Genomic DNA, 24048 nt, shown 5'->3' on the forward strand with positions numbered 1-24048 from the left:
GGAAACATCATGTGATATTTTCTTATATGTATATGTATATATGTATATGTATGTATATGTATGTTTGCTATTACTGATGTTTCACCAGTTTCAATACTTTTTTCTAATACAAAAGAAAATGTTTTTCCAGAGTTCATGTATTGATGACCTTTCCCTAGGACAGACGGGACTCCCATTATTATATAATAGTACAAACAACAATGACTGTACATGTAATCCTATAATATATATGTGACTTTTCAGCCCATACTGAAGTTACGGTTCACATGTTCACAAGACTGTAATAACATTTCTCAGGGCCTGGTATGCTATGGGACTGAAATTCTGGCTTGTGGGCAATATGCTCTGAAACGGATGCTTTGCTTCTTCATTGCACACACTGGAGGGCAGCAACACATGGGCTCTGGGTGACACTTGCCTCACTTTTAACCTTCTATGCAGGCCATATATCTATGTTTCAACATAAAACAAAACTGCTTTTATACATATATTTCATATTCATTTCTTTATATATTTGTTATGTACGACTCTGTGTGTCTATTATCTATCTATCTATCTATCTATCTATCTATCTATCTATCTATTCATGCATCTGTCTTTCTTATATGTGTTATAATTCCTATATAATGATCTACTACATATTATACAAAGCCATTATACCTGTTATGTTGTACATTTCTTAAATAAGAACTAGATCTAGGCCAATTTAGGTAGGTCATCCATTCTGCATGGTATCTGCTTTTCATGTGACACTGCAAAGAACGTCCACTCATTCACTGACTTACTGTATGCTTATTGTGGCTTCATAGGATCTGGATGAAGGACCTACAGTCCTCAAGTAATGGTTGATAGCATAACTGCGTTTTTCTGCTTCTTACATCTTATCTATCTATATATGTATATATATGTTATGTTTGTGTATGTTAACTATTTAACTCTTCTAATACCTCTTGATGTGCCAATCAACTATCCAGTTGTTGTCAGTTGCCATCTGCCAATGTGCCAATCCTAGTGCTATAATATGTAAGCCATATAGTTTCCAGAGAGCTCCATTTCACAGTAGTATATGTAAGACGTATCTTTGTTAATTCAGCAGGTGTTCACCTATGCAGCCATTTATAGATTACGTTATAAAGCTGATATGATTATGGCGCTCTGCTGCAGGTGTAATCATATATAACCTCAATAAAGATGGAAGAGGTGAAGACATGAAAAATGTAGAATAACTGTAAAACCAGGAACATGAGGCATTTTATTATTACCAACTGTTCATGTCCTTCTGTATATCTCTTTTATGTCTCTGACTACTACTGACTTTAAGAAGTCGAGAAGCTTTAATAAGAGATCATCTAAAAATTAGACTTGGGTGAACCTCTAAAGATTTGTTTTGGGTTTGGGACCAAGATTTGTTTCAGGTTGGACAAGTTCAGTATGAACTATAACTAAAATTGGCTTGAAACATAATGTATAGCACTGTCGTAGCTCCTGTGAACTTATCTATCCAGTGTCTAGCTCTCTAAGGCAAATACTGAAAAAGTTATGTCACAATGAACCTGACATGTATGACTATAGGAAAACGGATGGTAAGCAGTGAACACAAATTCCAAGTTTAACGGTATACTGTGCTGACACTTTTTTACACATTTTTAGACAGTCCAAAATGACCAAAGGCCCCTTTACTACATATAAAGACACCAGTATACTAATGATAAATCACTGTTATAAATTTTGTATTGGTGACAATGGGCATCTGAGACTACATAAACTTATTGTAACGCAAGCGCTCCGCACCTGCCGCCATACTATTTCTTTTAGCAGACACTGTCACTAAGTTGCCTTTGATTCACAATGTGCGGTTCCTGTTTCTCATTTTGCTGTCCCTCCTTCCAAGGAACTTGTGAGCGCTCCTCAGCTTATAACGAAAAGCTTCCACCTATTTTAGTCTGCTCTGGCCTCTGCTCAGTGCCCGAGTAATATTGATATTGTGCTATAGAGGGTTCTGCGAGAGATTTATTCCCGTTTTATTCTCATTTATTGAGTTTGGCTTGTTTACTGGCTACGACATTGATCCTGATCCTGCTCTGTTGTCTTTCCATGGATGATCTCCGCCTTAACTTGTGTATCTGATTCACCCAACCTGATCCTTTGGCCTGTCTATGACTTTGCATCTCCGCTGCCTGCCCCTGACTTCCAGACTGAATTTGACCATTCCTTGCCTGATGTTTTGGCGCTTCTCAGTGGTGTCTCTCTAGCCTTTCCGTCAGCTGCCACTGGGACTACTCCTAGAGATATCAATCTCATGGTTCCCTGCAGAGATTAAAAGGTGAAAAGCAGAAGTCTCTGTTCTATTTCCTGGGGAAACTGGATAGGGGACAGCTTGTCGGCAGTCAGGTTTAAAATCAAAAAAATCATTTGAATGAGTTTTTAAAGCAAACCACTGGTGTCCATGTGCAACCTCTTTGCAGTGAAACCATTTTTTTTTTTGCACAGACACAAAGTCCTGCATATCCGACTTTGTGTCCATGCAGAAAAACCACTTTCCCCGCAGAGAGGTTGCATATGGACACTGAGACTCTCTTGATTTTCCAGAAGCATGATCATTATAATGAATCCAAAGTACTTAGGTATTAAACAGAGATTTCCATCATAATAGCTCTTCTCATTTAGTGATGTGCCAAAGAATCCTAGGTTATAGAAATGTCTGAATTAACAAAATTCTGCCTTACTGAAAACTATTGACCCCCCTTCCTTTCCTGGAATTGGTGGGTATTCCAGCTGCATCTGTCACCAATGACACATTTGACATGTCTCAATGTCAGGATAAAAGTGGAAAACTTTGTAAGTAGAGTGGGAAATGTTCAACCAACATCACTGTATTTCACATATTAAGAAGGGTCAAGTGGTGGAAAAATAATAAAATATCTCAGTATCAAAGAGTTGTCTCTGACCTCAACAGGAAAATAAAAATACCACTTGAAAGATTTCTCCATCCTACTAACTACCCTATAGAGTCAGCCATTGGAGATATTTATTTGTGGTGCTCAGTGTGAGCATATTTTTAACATGTGCTGAAGGCAAACACAACAATTAAAGACCATTAGCCGTATGGAATTCTAGTAATAAAAGAGAACAACTCTTTACAATGAAACATTTCCTGCCATTGAACAAGAACAAAATATCCTGCCTTACAAATGCTGCTCCTGTCACTTCCAGGCTTTTCATTACAAGAATTGGAATCTCTACTTATTTTACCTGCATTCAGAATCGGATGCAGCATAAAAGAATCATATCCTTTCTTTCATGCAAGGTTTTTATGATTCATAGATTTGTAACAAAGCAAATGCAAAGAGGAAATATCTTAAAAGCCGCGTGCCAGCATTCTGTTAACTTCTGGTATAAAGGAAAAAATCTGAAGTCTCCCATTATAAGCATTAATAATGGAGATTTTCAGGTATTGCCCAAATGATCTTGTATGCCTATCTAGTGTCAAGATGAAGTTAGCCATCATGGTGAAGATCAGCAAAGACAGTTTTATGGTACAGAAGAACTGGTAGCATTAGATAGCATTCCCTGTGCTGACATTGGGTAGTAGAACATGGCTCCTGCCTCTTTATGGGAGAGGGTCTCTTCTGCTGTAAATATGTAAATGTATGTGACGTGGTGACATTTTATGGAATGGTTGCCTACCTTTTTACGGTTATGTTTGGAGCATGGCATTCCAGTTCAAACTATGAACCAAAATATGGGGGTAAACCATGTTACATGAGACGTTTGCACCAGACCAAAAAAGACTCTACCAGACACCAAACCCCACTGGTGTAGTGCAAAGACTTCTGGGATCAGATATCTCCCACAACAAGTACAGTAAACTTGTATGGATTGATAAGGTTGTATGAGATTTCAAAAAATATATAAGTAGTACAAAATAAGTTTTGAAGTCAATCGATCATGATACTACCCTTTCCTATTGACTGGACATGTCCTGATATGTGTGTCATAAGATCAGCAGCCTTTCACGATAGGAGATCAGAAACGGATATGCTATGGCAAAGTGAAATTCTGTCTGTCCTATGTATATCTTTCAAGGATTTTGCTATCATGTCAAGATATTGTATTGAATTTCTGTCTTAAAAAATTGGCATAACCAGACTAGAGCTAAGTTATATGCCTCTGTTATTCATCTTTGCAGCCCCATTTTCATGGAAATTGTCATTCTATCCATGTGCAAGTGAGGGGAAAGGTGAATTGGGGCTTGTCTTAGCTTGTATGGGCTTAGGCCTCAGCTATAGATCTTAAGGCAAAAGCACTTTTTCCCTTATTTGCATATACATAAGACAGTAGTTTACATGAAAAGCTGAATATCAGAGGCATATTTGGAAACTATAGAAACTTGTCAACAAGACTCATCTGGTTCCGTGAATCCAGAGTCCGGGTCCTGGTGCATCCCCCGCATGGTTACTTTATACCCCGTTATTGTGTGTTATTTCTGTGAAGACCTGCTGTACTACATCATCTATTGCAGTGAAGACGAAACCGCAGTGTAAAGCCAAGTGTCATGTATGTCCTTCCTACACCAATGAAAGACTCCAGGTGACCTGCAGGGAGTGATCAGTGGCTCATTGAGGGATGGCCAGTGGAGGCGACAGCTGTGATGAGAGCACAGAGCCTGCCATGTTGAGTGCCATATTACCATACTGCCGCTGTACCTGGTACTGGCCGCTGACTTCCGATCCCTACTACACAGCCAATACATATTTGTATATGTGTCAAGTCTAGTCAGTCTTCCTGGATATAGCTAATATAGCTAAATCACTGGAATAATCTTATTGATCTTGTGAAGTATACTATGCCCGGCATGTGAGTCTTTCTTTTCAAGTCTGAACTTCTCACTTTTATAGACTTTATTATTTACTGTATATTTAAACTACTGGCTACAGGGGTCACAGTGCAACCATAGCTCGGGGAACAAAAGGCTCCTGTACAAGCCCATGCTCTTCTGCATCACTAATATGAGCATCTCTGATCATTGAAATGCTTATCGCACTACTATGTTCAGACATTTTGAGAATGCTAAGTAAAAGTTAATGTTAACACTGAGCACCATATCACATATTATTCTAAGAATTAGGGTGGAGGTTAGCAATGCAGCAGAAGAATACAGATCTGCCAGCACATTAATATAAATGCATCTCGTGGCCTAAGTATATACTGTTCTTACTAGGCTCATTGTCTATTACATATGGCTATGCTGTCAGATTTGCTCTATTCATTGAGAAATACGGTATTGTGCAAATATTTTAGAAAGGTGTGGAAATGCAGCGATATTAAGTAAATAAAAAAAAGAGAAACCAAAATTACATCAGTATTTGGTGTGTCCACCCCTGGGAAGAGGAGTCTTGGAAGTGATGATGTGGCCCCCATAGAAGCCTCATCTCAACATCATCGAGTTTGTCTAGGATTACATGAAGAGACAGAAGGATTTGAGCAAGTGTACACCCATAGAAGATCTGTGGTTAGTTCTCCAAGCTATTTAGAAAGTTCTCACTGCCAAAGATTCTTTAAAACCTGTGTGCAAGTGTACCTAGATAAATTGATGTTGTTTTAAAGACATAGGGTGGACACACCAAATATCGATGTGATTTAGATTTCTCTTTTATTTATTAGCTCTGTTGATGTCTGACTCTTCAAAAGTGTTAATTCATTTATTTTTTTCTGGGGATAATTGTCCCATTTTGCTTGATCTTGATCTGCATTTTACTCCAAGCAAAGGCGTCACTACACAGCGTGGACCTCTGCCAGTAGTGTACTTAGCAACACTTCCAAAGCATCATCCAAGTGTCTATGTATTATATACAGTATTTTAATGCTAGTTATGTAACTACCTGGATAAGTCTTAATTCATAAATACATATTTATCTAGCATTACTATTTCTACATTCTATTATATGTCTGATCTATCTTTTTCTAAAAAATAAAAAAACTCAATTCCCCTAGCGCTGTAAGCAGGTTTTCTGAGACTAAGATATTGATCGCCTTTCCTTAGAGGTAGGCGGAGTCTGACTTCCACACCCCCAAGATCAACTGATCACCAGGAGCACACTTCCCCACTACCCCTTCAAAGCTTACTAAGTAGAGCCCATACGTTTTGCAATGCTACTAATGTAATTTCAAGTGAATGAACCTGAGTTGAAATACTCCTTTATTCAGCCAAACTATCTGATATTAATGGTGTATCCTAAAGATATCAGGTTGTATAGGTGCCCTGCCCTCCTTCACAGGATCCTCCCTGTAGTCTCTGACTGGTGTTGGCGCTGTGGTAGCGAAAGGGGCACTATGCTCCACATCTGGTGGGAATGTGATGTCCTTCGGCCGTTCTGGGACGCAGTTTTACCCTTGTATTTCAGGGTGTGTGGGGGCCCTATTGCCGCCTCACCTCAGTTAGCCCCTCTGTTGGTCATCCCTGGTAAGTTGTCAGAGATCAAGAAGGACCTCCTGGGGCATTTCCTCTCGGCCGCCAGAGCTGTCATCCTGAGACATTGGCGCAGCTCTATTCCACCTTCCATGCTCGAATTCCTTCAGGAGTTTCTCCTTATTTGGTGGATGGAAGCCTTGGTTACGGAGGATTCTCCTGACCCCTACAGGTTTGAGCGCCTCTGGCGGCCTTGGTTACTGTTCCAGGAGTCTTCCAACTTTTCCTCTTGCTTCTCCTAAGCTGGGGCTCGGACGCCGCCTGTTTCCTCCTTTTTTCTTCCCATCCCCTCCTCTTAGTCTCCCCTCTTTGCCTTCTGTCCTGTCTTGTCCTCCATGTCCATTTTTGTTGTCTGGTCTCTTCGTCTGTTCTGTTTTTGTTGGTTATCTCCCTTCCTCCTCTTTCGGGACAATTTCTCTGGGTCGGCCCTCCCCAACCTGGTTCTCTTTTCATTTTGCCTAGGCGATGTGTATAGGCTGTATTGATATACCGGCTGGGGGCTGCCCCCTTGCCTGCCTCTATTATATATGGCCTGTGTGCCTTGTTCATTGATTTTTCTGTTTGTTTGTATTGTACATTATTGAAAAACCTTTAATAAACTTGATTATACATAAAGATATCAGGTCTGTCACAATGCAATATAAAACTCAATCCTCTACTGCATCTACTTCATTCAGTTGACAAGAGGAGGTCCTGCAGTTGAATCCTACTGATCCTAACTTTGAAATTTTGGTTAAAGGGGTTTTCACCCATTGCCTTCCCATGAAATTTATAATAATCTAATATCAGCACATATATAAAGATGTTGCCTCCATCAATAGGATGTGATCACAACTTTTTTAGTTTTTTTAGTAACCTGACATTGGAAGTTGAATCTTTCCCTCGTTTTTGTTTAAAGAGGACCTTTCATCAGATTGGGCACAGGCTGCCTGCCTGCGCCAAATCTGATGAAAGGTCCTCTTTAAATCTCTTCTTTTCCTAACTTATTTTCATCACACTTCATCTGTTTCTTGGTTCCTTTTTCAGGGCATTGAAGTGACCAACATAAATACGTGCCAGGGAAATCAATTTATAGAAAGAAATACATTCATCCTTATATAGAATCATGTTTGACATTGACACTCATTACATTATTTATAGTGATCAGGACAAGTTAAAGCCTTATATCGCCATGTGCATTAAACCACATGAAATTCAGGACTGAACGGATAAAGTGAGGCTTCCATATGCAGCAGGGAGAATCTTTATACAGCAGTGGCTTTATTCAGTCTTCTCACGTCAGAAATCTCCAGACAATTATTTCCAACACAATAAATAAGATCTTAAATTAAGTGTAAACAAAGGCAACAGGGCGGTTAGGGAAGCGACGGTCCGTGGAGTCTTTCCAGATTCACTGCTGTGCGTCTCTCCTCCAACTTATTACTGATTCTCTAACTCATTGTATAAGAAACATTGCAGGCATTACAAACATTACAGATAAAATTGTTGTCTAGTCTTTATTTGCTGTGTTAAGAGAAATCATTGCTTCTGGATGATTTTTATGCTGTGACCATATGGTAGTGTATTTTGTCTTCTAAACACAATTTACAACTATTTTCATGCTACACAAAATTTCTCAGTTTTACTGTTTGCTTGCAGGAAAGGAGGATACTGTATTGTCAGGACTTCCCCTTTGCTATGGTAGTCCCTTAAGATTGTTACTCTATTCTGAACTTTCAACCTCACTGTCTCCAAATGGGCCAATATTAAAACAAGTCCAAAGTGATATTTAAGGAATTCAGCAGTCTACTTACCTACACCCTATGAGTGAACAGCAAAGGCATAAGAAAAATCTAAGAATTTTAGATTAGAAGTAAATAAAAATCTTTTAATGATGGCGGCCACTGAGCAAAATATTCAGTGAGACTCAGAATACAAGGTTACCATAAAGTACCATAAAGTTGACCATATATAGTAGACCTGGGACAGATCTGTCTCTCACCTGTTTTTTACAGAAAACCCCCATCATAAGAAGTATTTGTAGCTGGAAGGTTAATCCTTCAACCATATTTAAGTTTTAATCTCTTGGTTTAAGTGTCACTATAATAAAGTCAAATTTCCTAACAACATAATATTGGCAATATATTAAAAAACATCCTCTGGATTCACTGATTCTGGTCAGCTGAATGACAATTATAATGTGTATGCTATTGCCCAATTTTTCCCTTTAAGGCCTAATTCACATCTGCATTCGGTATTCAGTTTAGGGAGTCTGCTTGGGGACCCCCAAATGGAATACCGAACGCATTAAAAAGCAGTTAGCAGAGAAACCACACAGACCTCATAGACTATAGTGGGGTCCGTGTGTTTTCCACGTGGTGTCTGTACGAGCCATGCAGAGAGAAAGTGCTTCAAGCACTAAATTCCTCTCCGCATGATTCGTGCAGACACCGAGCGGAAAACACACGGACCCCATTATAGTCTGTGAGAACCATGTTCTGTCATTGCTCACTGCTTTTTAATGTGTTCGATATTCCTTCCAGGGGGTCCCCAAGCAGACTGCCCTGAACAGAATACTGAACGCAGGTGTGAACCAGGTCTAAGTATGATGTTAGGAGAAAGAAGGGTCAGACATGATGGATTTTAAAGGGAGTCTGCCAGCAGAAATTTTGTTATAAACCTAATCCTAGCCCCTTGTAGAGGTGACTCTACAGTTTCGAAATATGACTCTGTTATTCAGCTTTAGAGCCCTATTTTCAAGCAAATCGCTTATTTGTTCATATACAAATTAGGGGTAAATTAATTTGGTCTTAACTATAGGTTTCCAGAGTACTTTCCTCCTCATTTGCATATTAATAAAGCATCAATTTACATGAAAATGAGGCTCCAAAACTGAATGACAAATATATTTGATAATTGTAATATCACCTTGATAAGCTACTGGGATTAGTGTTATAACCAAGTCGCTCCGGACATGTCTGATCCTTTTATTCTCAAGGAAGATACTGTGAGTCATAGTCAGAGGAGTCTGGCAGTGACTTATTCTGTTCTACCTATAGAGGACACATGCACAGTTAAGAAAGTAAATGGGTACAGCAGGGATACATAATTTCTTGGAGCTTATTTAACAAGCACCAAGATGAAGAATTGGGTAAACCTCATTGAATTTTCTATATAAACATCTCTGCTTACTTTTAATAAATACTTCTAGTAATGAGTATACATATATCAAGTATACAAGTGTAGAATGATATAACTTAACTACGTACCATGATTGGAATGAAATGTAAACACGTAATCCCATATATGCGTATATATTCTTGCTGTTTGACTAACATGTGGATACACAAATGAAGAAACCCCTGGTGACCACTTGTTTACTTAGTCCTCTCACCACTACTGACATGGCTGTTTAGTAAATACTTATATTTCCTGTAAAATATCCTGATTTTTTTGGACTCTGTCCAATTAGTGCTCAGCACACTTGGTGTAAGGACAGACAGTGTGGACAAGGGGCTACCAGCACCCATATATTAATTTATTAACATATTTCCAGGAGGGATATGGCACAATGCAGAATTCTAGAAAAAATGCTGAAAGATTGTTATTTCATGGGGAATGCACATTTATAACCAAAAGGAACTTTTTATTCTTATGAATTTTAGGTATATTTATCTTTATAATGCTATGCAGCTGTAGAATAAATGTTGCAAAGTAGAAATAGAAATGTTAAAGGGATTCTATCATTAAAAAACAGTTTTAAACTAAAACCATGTAGGATTAACCTTTAGAAAGGCTATTCATCTCTTACCTTTACTTTGCAGGTCCGTCTTCTTTTCTTCATTATGGTAATTGTGCTTAGAAAGCACAGGGAATGTTACTCCTGTGCTCAGAGCACAGCATTGTTATCCACTCCAGCGCCGCCTCTGTCTTCTGTGTCTCCTCCTCTTAAATGAGACCACCGCTAAACGGCCCACGGAACAGCCGACCATTTTGTGGTGGTCTTGTGTAAGAAGAAGAGTTAAGAGGAGGAGATGAAGAAGACAGAGGCAGCTATGAAATGACAATGCTGTACTCTAAGCACAGGAGGAATGCCCCCAGTGTTTTCTTAGCACAATTACCATAAGGAATGCCCCCAGTGCTTTCTTAGCACAATTACCATAAGGACAGTTTTTTGGCCTTCACTTGGCTTACATAACCTATAGACATATTCAACATGTATACTGGAAACTTTTGAGGTGTACACGGTAAATGGACATCACAAACTTGATGCAATCATAGTCTGTTAAGTTCAGGTCCTAGAGAGCTAAACTAGAGACAAATGATGGCCATACAATTCATGGAGCACACTACTGCTCCACGAAATGATTAGAAGTAAATAAAAATCCCTTAATGATGGCAGCTCCTGAGCAAAATATTCAATGGGAGTCAGAATACTAGGTTACCAGTCGCCACTGGTATCCTATACACGTTCATCATAGTACATTAAAAACATAAAATAACTGGATTATATTTTTTTAACCACTTAATCTGTCACTATGTCATTGTAGCCCAATGAAAGCCTGTGACACTAACAGCTTGTAAGTGTGTCCTGAAAATATATTGGCCCAGATTTACTGCAATAGGCTGAATACTTAGGCAGTCTGGAAATACATCAGATTTATGACTGTGTCTGATTCTGGATAATAAACCTCACATATCTTTAGTCTAGTCTAAATTTATACCAAATTTTAGTTGACTTGAAGCCAGGATTTTACGGCACAATGATGGCTCATTTTTATTGCATCATGGCACTGTTGAGCCTCCTTTTTCAGAGAAGCCACACCCACATGTCTATCAAGTAGAAACATCTTAGCTGAAACAAGATGCTCCAAAATCTGCAAAATTGCACAAGAGTAAATATGGGCCATTGTATGATGAATCCTGTTAGAAATATTAGACATAATGTCCAGTATAATTGCTATTATACTTGGTGGCTATATACTGTAGCAGTGCTTTGTAACGTAATCCAGGATACGTCACCTACGAGGCTCATATAGCCTTGTGCTAGTAAAGGTTTACCTCCCAGGGTTGGCTACTACTTCTTGGCTGTATGTGAACGTGGATCTACAGCCTGATGGCTACTGATATGATTTTTACATATCTCTAGAGTGAAACTCAATTGCCATCTACTGGGAACATGGATTACATAAAGATTGTATAACACACATGATTGTACTTAGGTCATGTAATAAACAGAACATAAATAGGCAAAGTGTCAAAGTAAAACATCAAAGTACATTTTAAAAGGGTTTTCTGGTATCTATAAATTAGACTCTCTTAAATCATTAACATATGAGCAGACAGCCCTTATAGTAATCTGTGGACACATGGGTATCCATATATGCCATATCATGCCCTATCAGAGAAACCATAGGATAAAGAGAAGACTAGAGATATTAGGAACTCTTGTAATATCTCAGCACAGAGATACCCACTCATTCTAACAATCCACCAATAATTGAGATTGTGTAGTTGATAGTAGAAATCTACTAGGCCTGACCGGCTGGGCCTATAAGCTGTATAGGTTACATCATTGGCACCCCTCCAGTCTCCTTGGCTACACAATGATTTAATGTACACAATATGATGCTTCATAGTACAATATGTGAGGGATAATTGTATGTCATTTATTATTCTCCTCACCATGTTCACACATTCCTGACATTTCTCCTGACATGACTGAAAATATCTGTATTTCCCATGAAACCATTCTGGAACATTTTGTCTTATAACACTGCATTGTCTTCTGTTATTCCTCCTTGAGATTTATGAATAAACAGACAACTGGGTGCTACCATTTCCAAGAGGGCGTGTCCTTGCACAGACTGCCACTGACTATACTGAGAAGTAAGACTCTGTAGGAACATACCCCCAATTGGTAACAGTGGTCAGAGCTGACCTTAAAGAAGTCTACTGCACTGTACATCATCTCGATACATCCATAGTAACAGATATCAGCCTGACCCTACATGGCCTCTCACTCGTGAGAGCTTATCCTGTCTCGTGTCCTTCATCAGAAGTGTTCAGCCATACTCATACGTCCACATTTACATTATAAGTGCTAGGCTTGCAGTTTGCATAAAGACTTGGATTTGGCGACAGAAGCGACCGAAGGTATTGTTCAGACATTTGTTCAGGAATTTCCTGCCCAGCTGGCAAACTGCTCACTCTTATTCATGTGAGGTTAAAAAAGAAATCAAAGAAGAATTCCTGAAGTCATTTCCATGTCCTTACTAATGTCACCGCTTCTGTAATGAAACACACAACCCTTGACCTCTGAACTCAATTAAAAGTCTCCTCGAGGTGTTAGGCGACACTCATGGATATTTGCTGTGCACATCTTCTGGATGGACGTGGTCCTGTCTTTATTATTGAATGCAATTCCCCTTGTAACCTCCACTTCCTGGAGCTTTAAATTGCACACAGCATATCGCCGTGTTTGGAAATAAGCAGTTGCTGTAGGGAAGCATTCCTCTCGTCTCGTCTCTTCACATGCTGCTTACTTTCTTGCTCGCTTTACATCCTGCTTCGTTTCCTTCTACATGTGACCTTGTTAAAGCGACGACGATACCTCATCCAGTACCTGAGTCTGGAAAGGCAGAGTATTGCTGGTGAGAGGATGTGTCAGAGCCATTCCTGGGTGATGGAGTAATGGGAGAAACTGCAGTGAGGGAACAGATGCTGGGCTCGCTTGGAGAAAGCTTATCAAAGCAGCAGTGACGACGGTACTACTGGTGTACGGGAAGTATCCACTGAGCTCGGCAAGCATCAACACTGGTGAGTTCTGTCTGCCAGCTTCATAGCAGCCTATAGCCAGAGCTTGTCTGGCTTCCCCCCATCTCGGCGTATGGAGTTTTGCCATATACAGCACTCTGCTGGCTTATTACACCGAGTCTGGAATTCAACAGGAATTGCAGCAGTACATGTAATGTATGACCATGTCTCCCCATATCTTCTATTTTCTTATGTTAGGATGTGCTCTGTGCTTCTCAGCATAAAAGAATGTTGAAGCATGTTACCCAGTAACAACTGTCTGCTGCTAGATACTTTTTTGTCCCTGGAAACTTGTCGTCTTATGTGACAGCTGGTATTTGCTGTATAAATGTCCTGTGGGTGAAGCTATGTAAATCAATAGAGCCCTGGGTGGCACGTGGGTGGAAAGATGTCGTTCTGAGTGAACTTTAAAGACCACTGCAGTCATTCTATAGAAATCAATGGAATTTATACATCAATGTAGGCTACTTGGTGAGACTTTACCAATCCTAAATCTATCCCCTTGGCATGTTCTTAAGAAGTTTCTCTGCTGATTAGTTTCCTGCAAGAAACACTGGTTGATTTTGCGACAATTGTCTTTTTTCACCATTATCTCTTTCACTAAACAACACATAAACACAGAGATGCATAGACGGATAGATAGATAGATAGATAGATAGATAGAAGATAGATAGATAGATAGATAGATAGATAGATAGATAGATAGATAGATAGATAGATAGATCTGGATAAGTAGATAGATAAGTATGGATATAGACATAAATATATTGTACAGATAGAAAAATAGATATGGATATCGACATAGATATACCATAGGCACAGATAAAGGGATAGAAAGACATACTGTACACATAGATAGTTTATACTATACACTCAGATAGATAGATAGATAGATAGATAGATAGATAGATAGAGTTGGATAAGTAGATAGGTATGACTATAGACATGAATATATTGTACATATAGATAGATATGTATATGGACATAGATATACTGTAAAGATAGATATGGATATATACCCAATCACTATGGATACACACATAGATAACCAGTAGATAAATAGATGGTGGTAGAACAGCTTTTTCTATTTTTCGATAGAACTGCAGATGAACCTAATGAGTTATCTTTAACTCAGTGAGATATCACAATGCAGGAAAATAATAGCTGAATGAAATTCTTTGCACGTCACTTGTACCAATCTGTCTTTGTCAGATGTAGCAGCACAGAAGTTGCCAGATGTAGGAAAGCTGAATTTGTCAATAGATACAACTACTTGTGATACTGAAATACGTTATTAGGAGATTTACATAGGACTGCAGGTGAAGATCCTGCATTATCTTACCTCATAGCATTATTCCCGTACTGGCTGCCTTTACACGTCTTTTGGAGCAGTTTTTTATATTGTGTTTTTTATCCAAGATGAAAAAAGGATGCAAAAGGAGGGACTAATTTAAGGTTGAAATCTCATATTTTGGTATGATGTCATTTTGGTTTTTTGAGCCAAATGAAAATATATGTAAAGTACAGACTTCCACTTCTCCTTCCTGTTGGATCTACTTTCGTCATTGGCTTAAAAAAATCTGCAGCAAAAACTGCATATATGTTGAAACATAGGATATAGATACAGAAGATATAGATGTTATACATTAGCTAGAGTGTATTTTAAAACATAATCAGATTTTTTTTATTATGACTTAATGTGGATTATTTGTATGGCACTGGAAAACACACATACATATGTGTTGGATTTCCTTACAGAGATATTTTGTGCTGGATTGTGTTACGTTGTATTCGGTCTTTCTACTGGGAAACTGAGATAAATATACCTCTCTGTAAAAGCATTGCAGTATCCATCACCGTCATGGCTCCTGTGCATATAGATAGCATAACAGCAAATCAATACACAGCAAATATAGTTTACAGATACAGGAAACTCTATATATACCTACACATTGTATGGTCCTCCCACTGGATCCACTTTCTAGGATTCCTCTTTATTGGCATAAGTTATCAATAGAAGAGGTGGATTCATACAACACAAGATGACTTATATATAACGTATATCAGGCAACTAAAGTTGTACCTTTCATCATGATATGTAGACCTTGGGGACGTTCATAAATCCTATATCTGATGTACAGTAGATAGCCATTGCTCACTGGTGAAAGGGAACCTGGAATAAGACCCGTATGGTGCACAGCTTCCATATAGCCATATAGTATGATCCTATATATGTGCTATGAGTGTTAACCTTCCAACCATGCAGCCTGTAGGGTTTTATTTAACACCTCCTCTTGACAGTACCTTCAACTTGTTTATCTGGAGCTAAAGATAGATCCTGTTCTGCAAAAACTAATAGAGTTTTAGTACAAGCAGCCAAAGCGTCTGACACATCAGTAATCCCCTAAAATGATTCCATTGCTTGTTTGGTACAAATTGCTTACTGAGAAAACATAATTGATGCATTGAATTGCGTTAATAATGAAAAATGTTCAGCGATGCTTATTCTGGGAGCAGAAATTACAAAACTTTTTGCCTGTCAATGTAAAGCTCTCTAGGGAAGTCTTGGTTTTGCAAATGAATTCTAGTAAAGGAATAAATAAACTGAGTTGCTATGCTCCAAAGATAGGACATTGTTACTTGTCACGTATTAGTTTGAATAGAAGTCATAGCCAAGGTGGCAACATTGTAGTGGTATCGTTGGCAAGCTGGGCCATGGGAGGGTCATTGAGCGAATGCAGCCCGGGTTACACTTATGGCACACGCATGTAACTCTCTGGCCTTGATGTAACCTCTTTGCTAAATTCCAAAGTATCTATCTGCTATCTCCTCCTCTCCCCCCACTTCCTCAAACTGAATATGGACAAAGCTGTATTCATATGGCTTCACACTTTTCTTACACTCACAAGTCTGAGGCCTCCGGGTCCAAGCCCTGACAAACCACTGCTGCCTGTCAAATCTTCCCCAACCTTCATTTTTTTAAGGATGCTACCGAGACTGGGCATTAGGGCTACAGGGAATTTTTCAGTTTTTCCATCTCCATTTTTCGAAATCTATAACTTTTTAATGTTCCATTAACATATTCATATGAGGGCTTATTTATGTGTGATGAGTTTTATTTTTTAGAATTCACCCTACATGGACTGCGTGAGTAAAAACTGAAATCTCATCATTCATTTTTGTGTTTAGTTTTAATGATGTTCACTGTGCATTAACCCTTTAGTGACCAACCTATTTTAGACCCTAATGACTAAAGCATTTTTTGCATTCTTCCATCATCTCATAACAGACACTATAGTGTTTTTAGTCTAAGGCTAGGTTCACATCTGCATTCAGGTTAACGTTCAGGGGGTCCGAATGGAAACCTAATCTGCTTAAAAAGTAGTTACCCCCAGAAACCCATGGACCTCATAGACTATAATGGGGTCCGCCAGGGTTTTGCTCAAAAAGGGTGAAAAATGTGGAGAATAAAGCACTGCTTGCATTTTTCAAGCGGAGAGAGGAATGGAATACCCAAACAGAGTTTCAGTGCTGGTGTGAACCCAGCTTTTGTAACCATATAAGAGCTTGTTTGGTTTTTTTGCAGGACTGGTTGTTGCATTCAATAGTACTATTTGGGGCAATTTCCAAAACCATTGCGGTTTTGGAAATTGCGGCATGGCAATTATACCTATGAAAATGCTGGCTGTTTCCTCTGTGGACTTTCTGTAAAAAGCGCTGTGGGAATAACTATGATGCATTGCCCCACTTTTTTTCCCGTAGCTTTTTCTTGTTGCGGCCCATCTCGTGGGGCCTTAGCCTTATAATGTTTTGTTCAGTGGCCAAGAGACAAAAAATTTTAATTCTGGCATTGTTTTTTTTTTTTTTTAATGCCATTTACCTTGTGAAGAAAACACTACAGTTATATTGCATATATCATAAGTGGCAACACTCAATATGTTTAAAGTTTTTTATTTTTAGTGAACATTGGGGGATGGGGAATCAATATTTTATTATGATTTCACATGCATTTCTTTATGTAAAACTTTATTTTACTTATTTTAAGACTACTTTGGGTTATACTGAAGACTTGACCTGGTCCTCCGGTTGCCAAATAAAGACTTCAGATCCATGATCACATTTGCAGAAGTACCGATGCCTAGAGGAGGAAGGGAGCAAAACATGGAATTGACATAGAAAATCAGTTGTGTTGGAATAAGACTCATTAACGACCAATTTAGAAAGTCTATACATTGGTCACTAATGGGTTAAAAATGAGTGGTAACTTTTTATAGCAGATAATACTACTCTTTTGGGAGGATATCAATAGAAGACCACCGATCTTGAAAAATCTCTCCCCCATTGTGTCTGTAATAGCCTAGACTTGTATAAAATGACAGGTCCACATGGATAGTGCACAATACATGCAGGTTTCTTTATACTGACTGAACATCCCTTGGAAAGCCCAACGTGTGGAAGCGGCCTGCTGAGTCATACTTTTTACGCTCACATATCGATTGGATGTTGTTATACAGTTACTGTGCTCATTCTATTATACTAATTCACAGCAGGGAGATGCCAATAGAATTTCTTCAGCAATGTACACTTTGTTCTACAAGCTTGTGGAGTAAACAATTGACTTAGATTCATATTCAATAATTTGGTTTTATTGACATTTTCATCCTTATTGAATACTAGATAACACATTTTATTAGTTCTTTGTATATCTTTACACTTGCTATGTTAGTTTGTGATATTCTACTCAGTTCAGTGCAATTGAAAAGTCTTCTAATAAGGAAAAATGGAAAAGTTTGCAAATATATATATTTTCTTTTATAGTATATGAATTGTGTATTACCATCTTAGACACATTGATTGTGCCTGGTGCTACGCAATAACTTTGTGATTATTTCCAATGGTGCTATTTGTCCATTTATGATACACTTTCACCACAGCAGAACATGAACAGTTCAAAAATACCCAAAAACCAATAATAGTCCCATTTTGCAACTCTAAGAGATAGCTTCCTTTACCCATAGCAGCAAGGGTTAATATGTGTTCAGAATGTGGCCAAAATGACAGCTAATCATTCCTGTGTCATGCTAACTTTGGCGCCAAGTCTTCATACAAACACTAGGGTGGTTGATGGGGTTGCACGTAGGGGATGGTAGATGGTTCCCCAGGGCTTCCCTGCTGTTGCTCCTGTATGTGGTTTTGTTCAGGGTGCCATTGATGATAACAAAGTTTAGTTCCTTCTGGTCAGAAGTAACATGGAAGCAAGGTTCATTTACAGCAAGTAGTGTTCACGTTTTGGAGCAATCTAGAAACAGAGATGGAAGTGATCTGTTCTTCACTCCCTCTTCTAGTCCACTGTTCTTATCCTCTGTGGTAAATTGGGGAAGTGCAGGTCACATTTCTGCCATGCTTACCAGGTTTTCCCACTCATACGACAGGTTTGCACTGCAAGCTATTGGGTCTGATGGTGAGGGAAAGCCTGTTTGGGGCTAACAATTTTTTCATTGTTCTTGTTGATGCAGCCAGGAGGCTTTTTTGTGAGTGGACTTGTATTTTTCAATGACACCTTTGTGGGATTGCAACATTCTGAGAGCCATTCATTTTTTCATGTTTCTATTGATGGAGCTGTGCAGGGACTTACTCACTTTGTATTTCATTTTGTGAAGGTGAGGTGACCTTCTGATCCACAAGAAATTTCTGTCATCCCTGAGCTTGCCTTAGGACATCCATTACCATTTGACAAGCATACTGTTCCAGTCACATTGTGGGATAAATAAAGTCCTTATTTTATATTAAGGGACACACTGATACGTGATATGCCTAGTTTTTGTATTGGTTTTTTTTTTGGTTTTTTTTTAATTTTGCATAAATTGATTTTTGATGGTAAAAAGCAAATTTCAGTTTATTTAAATTTCATTTTTACTTCTAGTATGGGAACACTAGCAGAAATACTTTTACATTGCAGTGTATTATGCTACACAGTGTCTTGTTAGATTCTACCACTGGCAGTATGTGGGATTGACGCCTCTGTCTACACCTTCATAGCACTATTCCTAAAGAGATTTAGAGAAATATGCAAATCAGTTTTCCAGGATGTACAGTCCTATGAAAAAGTTTGGGCACCCCTATTAATCTTAATCATTTTTAGTTCTAAATATTTTGGTATTTGCAACAGCCATTTCAGTTTGATATATCTAATAACTGATGGACACAGTAATATTTCAGGATTGAAATGAGGTTTATTGTACTAACAGAAAATGTGCAATATGCATTAAACCAAAATTTGACCGGTGCAAAAGTATGGGCACCTCAACAGAAAAGTGACATTAATATTTAGTAGATCCTCCTTTTGCAAAGATAACAGCCTCTAGTCGCTTCCTGTAGCTTTTAATCAGTTCCTGGATCCTGGATGAAGGGATTTTGGACAAACAATTCAAGTTCAGTTAAGTTAGATGGTCGCCGAGCATGGACAGCCCACTTCAAATCATCCCACAGATGTTCAATGATATTCAGGTCTAGGGACTGGGATGGCCATTCCAGAACATTGTAATTGTTCCTCTGCATGAATGCCTGAGTTGATTTGGAGCAGTGTTTTGGATCATTGTGTTGCTGAAATATCCATCCCCGGCGTAACTTCAACTTCGTCACTGATTCTTGAACATTATTCTCAAGAATCTGCTGATACTGAGTGGAATCCATGCGACCCTCAACTTTAACAAGATTCCCGGTGCCGGCATTGGCCACACAGCCCCAAAGCATGATGGAACCTCCACCAAATTTTACAGTGGGTAGCATGTGTTTTTCTTGGAATGCTGTTTCTTTTTGGACGCCATGCATAACGCCTTTTTTTATAACCAAACAACTCAATCTTTGTTTCCAAAATAAGGTTGGCTTCTCCAAATGTGCTTTTGCATACCTCAGGCAACTCTATTTGTGGCGTACGTGCAGAAACGGCTTCTTTCTCATCACTCTCCCATACAGCTTCTCCTTGTGCAAAGTGCGCTGTATTGCTGACTTATGCACAGTGACACCATCTGCAGCAAGATGATGCTGCAGCTCTTTGGAGGTGGTCTGTGGATTGTCCTTGACTGTTCTCACCATTCTTCTTCTCTGCCTTTCTGATATTTTTCTTGGCCTGCCACTTCTGGGCTTAACAAGAACTGTCCCTGTGGTCTTCCATTTCCTTACTATGTTCCTCACAGTGGAAACTGACAGGTTAAATCTCTGAGACAACGTTTTGTATCCTTCCCCTGAACAACTATGTTGAACAATCTTTGTTTTCAGATCATTTGAGAGCGGGCTGTCCATGCTCGGCGACCATCTAACTTAACTGAACTTGATTTGTTTTGTAGAAAGAAATGGTCCAAAATACCTTCATCCAGGATCCAGGAACTGATTAAAAGCTACAGGAAGCAACTAGAGGCTGTTATCTTTGCAAAAGTTGGATGTACTAAATATTAATGTCACTTTTCTGTTGAGGTGCCCATATTTTTGCACCGGTCAAATTTTGGTTTAATGCATATTGCGCATTTTCTGTTAGTACAATAAACCTCATTTCAATCCTGAAATATTACTGTGTCCATCAGTTATTAGATATCTCAAACTGAAATGGCTGTTGCAAACACCAAAATATTTAGAACTAAAAATGATTAAGATTAATAGGGGTGCCCAAACTTTTTTATAGGACTGTAATTAGGAAAAACAATGCCTCTGTACGCTGCCTCTAGGACAGCCCCCTTAAATATCAGGCATGACTTTTTCAGATATCCTTTATACCATGATGCAGGATTATTGCCAAATTAGTATATCTATCCCAAAAGGAACAGACTCCCATCTGTGGACAGCACTGTTTCGATCGTTTTGGATCTCGTCAGTACAGTGTAGGGAAACTAGTTTGGCTAGGTGAGAAACTATAGACCAAGGTCAGGGACTAAGAGAACTCCTTGAGGAAAGTGCCTTTGCAGGTGTATAGAGACTTCCAGCCATTTTTGCTCCACTGGGGGATTCTGGGGAATATGCAATTGTATTTTCCAGGAGATTTATAAATTGGTGCAAGCAAATGCTTCCTATAGCTTTGGCGGTGAATTCATTTTCAGTTACCATCTCTAGCTAGTTAGTCCGATATTGTAACTTTTGTTTTAGTCTTGTTCTAATGTTGATCAGGCGCTTCACTTCGTTCATACACATCTTCTAGTGATTCATGAAATTTTTTAATAAATCCATGACCAGCTGCATTGTCCATGAATAGATGGGGTTTGGGTTGCTAGGTAACAATATCATGTAGTTTTTGTGTGGTGGGTTTGGATTTTTGGTTTATAAAATGTCTGTCTTTGAAAAAAAATGTGTCTATACCAAACATGATATTTCATATATTATAAGATGTTCTGATGATGTGTCATTTGAAGTTTTTAAGGTTGAATCTTGCTGTTAAGTGTGTGATTTGGATCATTTCCTTTCCAAGCTCAGTGCAGATGTTAATACAGATATTATTATTGTTAATATTCTAATTATTGTTGTCATTATTATAAATATCAATATTAGTGGTATGCAGGTATTTGGTGTTGAGGGTCTATTTGCCATCAGTACGCTTTCTCAATGACTACAACTATAAAAACAAAAAAAACTAGATTGGAACAGAGCCTAAAAGATGTATTACAGAGCCCAATAATAAGGAGGGTAATTATAGCCCTGTCAAAGGGTGGCAGGGTTGTTCGGATGAGTGGCATCACCCTAATTTTGCTGCCGCTCATCCGATCAACCATCAGATGCCCATTGGTCATCTATTTGTATCTGCAATATAAAACATGCAGATTATAAGCAGGGATGTGCTGCTGATAATCCATACTTACCAACATTTGGCAGCAAGGTAGCAAAAGAATGGTGCGTGAAGCGAGTCATGTAAATTTTTGGATAAGGTCACATCCCTATTGATTTGGCCCCCCTCTTTGTGTGTGCCACATGCCTTTTTGGGTGATATGAACAAGCACTGTACTGTTGACTCTCCTTTATCAGGTCGTGACTAGCACATAAAGATACCCATGCCTCCAGTAAAGTGAGGAAGAGTCTGAGAGATACTGGGAGTCCGGGAGGTGTCCCCTCTTTTCAGTAGTCTCCCACATGCCCTGGAGGAGTTGACAAGTATACAACAAACAGTGCAGCTAAGCAGTGACAGTAGTGATCATTCCTTCCTCATTCAGTTTGCTTCAATCTGTGTAATAGTCAGGTGCCAATGAGCAGCAACCTATGTGTTATTTCAGGGCTCATTCTGTGCCTGCATCTACAGGTGTAAATAACTCCCATAATGGCATTTTATGATTTTATCAGTCCATCAGAAAAGGTGTCATCTTTGGAAAAAGGAATTTGACAATATAAAATCCACCAAGTCTGACTATAAGTCTTTTGGCTATTTCAAAAGTTTCTGGAAAGTTTGTATCACATATTGGTTCAGCCATTGTTTGCTTATTTTACAGCAGTTCCTTATTGGATATGTCATATACTGTTACGAGGTCACTCTTACAAAGATGATACTATATATTAATACAGTTCATGATAACTGAATCATCAGCTCATGGCAGGCATCAGTCCATGTTGTGTATAATATATAGATGAGACATTTGTGTACCATAGTATGCTATTTCATGTTCTGCTCATTGAATTTAGGGTTATGCTGTCCTGCTGTCAGTGAACCCACTGCCCACTGTCTAGGGCCCGGTCATAATCTTCTGTTGCCTAAATCCTATGTATATGGATCTGAATAGGTAACATTTTGACATTTCGCTGACTATTGTTGCCCTATAAGAAAACAATTTGATACATGCAATGTTCTTAGGGATTATTTGTAAGAGTAAGCTAAGACTCTGTTCATCTGAAGAAGTACAATTTACTGTTAAGAACATATGGCATTAAAAGTAATTTAACAATCTCTAATCATAGAGATTGCAAGCCATCTGGGATTTGGGCCATAAGGATTTTATTCCAAAGATAACATCTGCGCTCATATCAAGATATCTTTGCCAAAGTAGTAGACGCTGCTGTTTGGTAGCAGCATGCTATTCATCTTACCATTACTCAGGCTCCTCACATACTCTGTGAGCCACTGCCTTGCTGCGCTTTTAACAAAATCAATGTTTTCCCTCCCATTTTCCTTAAGAAGCACACATCCCAAATGAAATTACAGAATATGGGCATCTGTTGTAGGTTTAGAATTAGAAAATCCAATATTAGGCAGCAACATTCTGTCTTCCTCACATTATTAAAAGGGCAAATAACTGTCTATAGGAAAGGTAAAATAAAGTTACCAAAGGTCACCAAGTCAAAGAGTAACATGTATACAAAAAAACTAAAATATATTTGTATTTTCCTGTATGATAGATTCAAGCTCCAGAAGACTAGAAGTGACATATTAAAGTAACATAAAAATCGTCAGGTATAGTGCATGCTTTAGGAACCCCATTATCCAATACCCTATTATGAAATGCAGACTTGATAAAAGAGGGTTACTATTCAGGAGAAAAAAAGAGAGAAGCTCCAGCAGCTAGGCAGGGTGATCCTGAAGATGCTTTGGGTGGACGTGCTGCCCTGGATAAAGTTGGAAACCTTTTGCCTACTTTTTCATTGGGGAGGAATTGCACTTCCCCAACTTCTACTAATACTGCTACCTAGGCAGCCATCTGGTTTATGCTGGCTGGTGGTTGTCTTACACTGAGTTTAACCAAGCAGTAAACCTGGAGCAGCAACTTGTGGGCCCTATTCAGAGCCCACAGAGCCTCTTGTTAATAGGACTGAACACA

General features: G+C 38.8%; 1 protein-coding gene and 1 long non-coding RNA gene across 4 annotated transcripts in view; one reads left to right on the top strand and one right to left on the bottom strand.

Moving 5' to 3' along the window:
• LOC142216721 (uncharacterized) overlaps positions 1-15464 on the bottom strand; it is a 72006-nt gene extending 56542 nt beyond the window's left edge. The window contains exon 1 of the long non-coding RNA XR_012717364.1: positions 15348-15464. This is a non-coding gene — a long non-coding RNA (uncharacterized LOC142216721). The remainder of the gene's footprint in view (positions 1-15347) is intronic.
• ARHGAP24 (Rho GTPase activating protein 24) overlaps positions 1-24048 on the top strand; it is a 525659-nt gene that overhangs the window by 369508 nt on the left and 132103 nt on the right. Inside the window, exon 1 of one of the 3 annotated variants that reach the window (XM_075284682.1) lies at positions 12922-13267. The exons of the other annotated variants lie outside the window; for them this stretch is intronic. The gene's annotated coding sequence lies outside the window, so the exon portion shown is untranslated. Of the gene's footprint in view, positions 1-12921; positions 13268-24048 lie in introns of those variants that run through there. 3 annotated transcript variants of the gene reach the window in all.

This window comes from Leptodactylus fuscus, chromosome 1 (assembly GCF_031893055.1).
Source record: "Leptodactylus fuscus isolate aLepFus1 chromosome 1, aLepFus1.hap2, whole genome shotgun sequence".
Classification (NCBI taxonomy): Eukaryota; Metazoa; Chordata; class Amphibia; order Anura; family Leptodactylidae; genus Leptodactylus; species Leptodactylus fuscus.